This window comes from Gymnodraco acuticeps, unplaced genomic scaffold (genome assembly GCF_902827175.1).
Source record: "Gymnodraco acuticeps unplaced genomic scaffold, fGymAcu1.1, whole genome shotgun sequence".
Classification (NCBI taxonomy): Eukaryota; Metazoa; Chordata; class Actinopteri; order Perciformes; family Bathydraconidae; genus Gymnodraco; species Gymnodraco acuticeps.
Window position 1 is genome coordinate 17621 of NW_022992238.1, and position 5291 is coordinate 22911.

The following is a 5291-nucleotide window of genomic DNA, read 5'->3' on the forward strand; positions in this document are numbered from 1 at the left end:
TAAGGGTTATACTTATGTGAAGGTTATAAACTTTAGGGTAACCAGGGAAACTAGTAGTTTCTGTTTTTTTCTAATAAAGTGACAACAGTACCATCATGGCAAAAACTGGCTTTTTAAGGGTTAATATTCTGAAAATTAATGAATGTTTTGTATTATGAACAGGACTGATTTGGTCTGCGAAATGGCAAAATAGTATATATCTATATATAACGATGTACAAGGGTTGACAATAGTTATACAATGTGCACAAACTTCATTGTGTTTTCTTTTCTTTCTTCTTTGCAGATTGACAGCGACGTCATTGGTCTTATGGATGATGCCACTCTTCAAAAATACATCCCCTCCTACGGAGACCGAATAGCCATCTTTAATCATTGTAGAAGTAAAAGGCCCACATCAAAGCGAAAAAAAGGCCTTTATGAAAGACTGAGGGAAAAAATGACAGTGAGATCGGAAAGTTCTCAAGGAAACGCATCAGGTACAGAAACAAGAAAAACACAGACAAAGAAGCTGAAAGCCACAAGAAATATTGAAATAGGCTGGATTCACAATGACACTAACACAACCAAACAAGTAAGGGCAAAACAAGGAGGTGGCACTAGAAAATTAAACTATCAACTAATGCTGGTTTGAATGAAATCCTTGAAACAGGAAAGACACTATTTTTTCCTGATGGAATATCACCTAAAGGACCTGAATCAGAGTTCGACTTTGAGGTGTGGGATTTTAAACAAAACTGCCTTACAGCTGAAACATGCCCTTCAATTAGCACAATGTACGAAACTGTGCAAATGACAATGTTGCGATTTTACATTGCCACAAAGCGAAAACCTTCTGCAAACGCTGACAGCGACACAGTTGAAGAGACTTCTGAGTTTAATCTTGTCTCGGGTGAAAATGACGACTACACAGATGTCATTATTGTTTTGGACGACATACAGCGATCACTAAACATTTCTAGTGATCCTGAAATCACCTTTGGTCCTCATTTCGGCATCGAGGAAGATGAAGAAGACACACTCATATTTGAGAATGTTCCTGTCCCCGCCAGTCCACTTGAGGCAGAGAAACAACTAACAATCACTGTACATCATGCAAACACCCTAGCTGACATGATTACTGCCTTTTCTGATGCAGAGATTTTAAACAAATCATTGAATGTGAGGCGCATTCTCCCAGATAACAAGGAAGAAGCAGGCAGTGGTTCTGGGGTACTGAGGGATGTTCTCAGCTGCTTCTGGCAAGAATTCTATGAGAGATGCACACTTGGGACAACAGTTAAAGTGCCCTTCATTCGCCATGATTTTCCTGCTGAAACATGGAAGGCAATTGGAAGAATCCTTTTGAAAGGTTACCAAGATTGTGAATATTTCCCAAACAAACTTGCACTGCCTTTCCTTGAACAGGTGCTGTTTGATAATGTGTACAGTGACCTCAAAGCATATTTTATGCAATTTGTGAGCAGCCAAGAACGTGAAGTTTTGATGCAAGCGCTGACTGATTTCACTGCAGTTGACACTGATGACCTTTTGGAGGTTCTCGACAGCTATGGCTGTAGAAGGAAAGTCAGCGCAGAGAATCTTCCTAAAATAATTGAAGAAATTGCCCACAAAGAGATGGTCCAAAAACCAATGTTCGTTATTGACTGCTGGAGGGAGATTAACCATCAACATCTCAACCTCAGTCCAGAGGCACTGACTAAGTTGTTGTCTGACCTGCAACCCACCACAAAAAAAGTCTGCAAACTACTGAAATGTGATGTTGATTTGACTACAAACCAAAAAGAGGTAGCAAATCATCTGAAAAGATTCATCAGAGAGCTAGATGAGAGTAAACTTCAGAAGTTTCTACGGTTCTGCACAGGATCTGATCTCATTGTGACAGACAGCATCTACGTGGGATTTGAGAAAATGACAGAGTTCACAAGAAGACCGATTGCACACACATGTGGGAATATTCTGCACATAGCTGACAGCTATGAGAACTTCCCAGATTTCCGTTCAGAATTCAATGCAGTTCTTGAGAGCAATGTGTGGGTTATGGACATTGTTTAGACTCCAACAACAATAACCAAACCAATCCAAACTGTTAAGAGTTTTTCATGTTCGAAGTAGTTGTGCAGAATTGCAAGTAATGGTGTGCTATACTGTATATTTGGGAAGCACTTCACCAGGACCTTTAATAGTTATAGAGAAGTCCAGCTGGCCAGAAGGGAGCCCATCTTTCACTACACAAACTTGGTGGTGTGTTCACAAACTACAACAAACTTGCATATTGACTATTATTCTCCAGTTGCAGAACACAAACCTGACTTGACAGAAATGTAATTTGTTCATGTAATTCAAGACCTTTTAATACTGCTAAGATGTTTAAGGATTCAAACAAGAACAGTGGCATGCTTCATTGTTCTTATATGGAAACAGACAGTTGTAAAATACAATGTACTGTTTGCTCCCTCTTACTTTTTGTGTAAATTGTAAAATGATATGCCACTTACCCAGGTGAATAACTTGTGTAAAAGCATGAATGTGTAACTAACCCCTTATCTGACCATTGACTGGAATATAAAGTTGCAAAGCAAGTGCCTTGTTCAAAGCATACTTGTTTATTTAGAACATATTTTATACTAGTGTAAAAAGTAATTAAGACATGTGCCAGTGCAATAACAATTATTAAAGTATCCAAAAATAAAAGATAGGTTTTGTTGCACACAACAATGACTGCAAAACAGATGTTGAGACTTAATACAATTTACCTTCAGAATGTCTTTCAGTATCAAAGCAATACTTGCAATCTTAGTAAAAAGCAAACAATTGTAATCATAACTTCTCATAACTAAGATAACTGGTAGAAGACTAGTTCAGTCTGTTTATATGCACATCTGAGAGGTGTGTGTGTGTGTGTGTGTGTGTGTGTGTGTGTGTGTGTATCTACTTGTTTAGAAGAACCAACCAGTCCACCACTTGAAACTTTAACAAGACATTTGGAATCAAGGCAATGTGACACCTGAGGAAACATTTGATCATACAACATTTTAAGCATTATTTTTAAGATATTTGTTCCGTTTCTATATTTCACATCTTGTTTATTTAGAACATATTTTATACTAGTGTAAAAAGTAATTAAGACATAATCTTAAAATAATGCTTAAAATGTTGTATGATCAAATGTTTCCTCAGGTGTCACATTGCCTTGATTCCAAATGTCTTGTTAACGTTTCAAGTGGTGGACTGGTTGGTTCTTCTAAACAAGTAGATACACACACACACTTTCCCTATACACACACACACACACACACACACACACACACACACACAACACACCACACACAACACCTCTCAGATGTGCATATAAACAGACTGAACTAGTCTTCTACCAGTTATCTCAGTTATGAGAAGTTATGATTACAATTGTTTGCTTTTTACTAAGATTGCAAGTATTGCTTTGATACTGAAAGACATTCTGAAGGTAAATTGTATTAAGTCTCAACATCTGTTTTGCAGGCATTGTTGTGTGCAACAAAACCTATCTTTTATTTTTGGATACTTTAATAATTGTTATTGCACTGGCACATTACAGGCAGATATTTGTTCCGTTTCTATATTTCACATCTTGTGGATCAACCAATAATTAAAAAAAAAAGCAAAGCAAAAGGGCTGTAATTTTCCGGTCATCCTTGTGCGGAATTCTCATGTTTTGTTAAATGTTACTTTTAACATTGAAATGTAAGTTAAGGTTACATTGTGAATCAAATGTATTTTCTTACACCACATTTGTATGCAGGCCTTCAATTGAATGTTGATAAAGTTTCCTATTCTTATGGGTATAAAGTGATTGAATAAATAAGCTTTACAATAGTTGTTCCAAGACTTCTCTAAAATATCTTATAGTAATTCATATTTGACACTAATGTGAGAATTTAATTAGTCATGTGGCATTAAAAACAATGATAAAATAATTGAAAATTCATTAAGAACACTACCATTCTGTTTATCTATGCTTTGAGTTCTTGATGCCTTTTTTACAAATGTGTATTTAATTGTCTAGAAATGGTATCCTTTATTGTCTTAATAAAGTTAATTGTTTATTTTTGCCAACACTAGGTTGTAATGTTATGGTGATACAGGTAAAAGACTGATGTATATCAATACTGAGAACATATGATGAATACTGCACTGACATACTCATTGTATCAGCATTGGATCAAATGTGCTCCTATTAGTATGAACTCACAACCAAGCTTCCCAAAGTCTGTTCACCTCAAGTTATTACGGCTAAATTGTTTCATTGAGTTCCGAGAATACATAAATGTAACCCACATTTTGAATATAAGTAATTGAAATAAATAAAATGTGTTACTGCATAAAGACAATCTGATCCATTTAATGAATGTGTTGTGCAAAAGGTTGTGAACGATGTATCTATTGCTTAAATCATTCAATTTGTGCTTACACTTTTGCAAGAATGTGATCAGACATTTTTAGTAAAAACAATGGAGTTATACTGAAAAATTAACATGTTCATTATTGTATGCATGTGGCAATCAATAAGTCATTCTCAAGTGATGTTTGTATTCACCAATAAATGGGCACTAGCAGGTTTGTTATGTCAGCGAATGGGCGTTGTTATCCTTTCTTAAAGGAGGAAGTTTGCCCAGTGTAAGCAAGGCCTTCTCAGTTGCAGCAAACTACATGGCAATATTAATGACTGGTTCCCTTATGTTTTTAGAGCGCACATGAAACATCTGGCAACTGAGTGAAAATTAGCAATCAGTTGTTACCATTGTGTAACACATGGTACATTATTTGTGTATACAATGTAGAAAAATGTAACAAAGATTTGGCCCATACATACAGTAGGCTACCATTAAAAAAAAACTGTTGAAAAAGCTGTAAAGAAAATGAAAATAGTGTTGAGAGACAAACATTTAGGAATACATGAAATACCATTGGCTATGATTTTTATTGATACATTTTTGACTAATAATTACTTATTTTTAAGGTCAGTTTTGTCCTGAACAGTATTTTGTGTTTTGCATAATGACATGTACGCTACATGTACCATTAATCAAATACTTGTCGTCGTATTTCATCTCGTAACAGGATGTATAGATCAGCTGCAGCAAATGGATCTGCTGGATCATCCCATCCGTTTTCCGCCATGAGTAGACAACACAGTTCAAAACAGTTCATCATCGCATGGAAACTGGCCTTTGGGAGTACACTCTAACATACACAAATTGACCTCCTCCATGGCAATAGGTTTGAGTCTATCCTCAGCACTGTGCAACT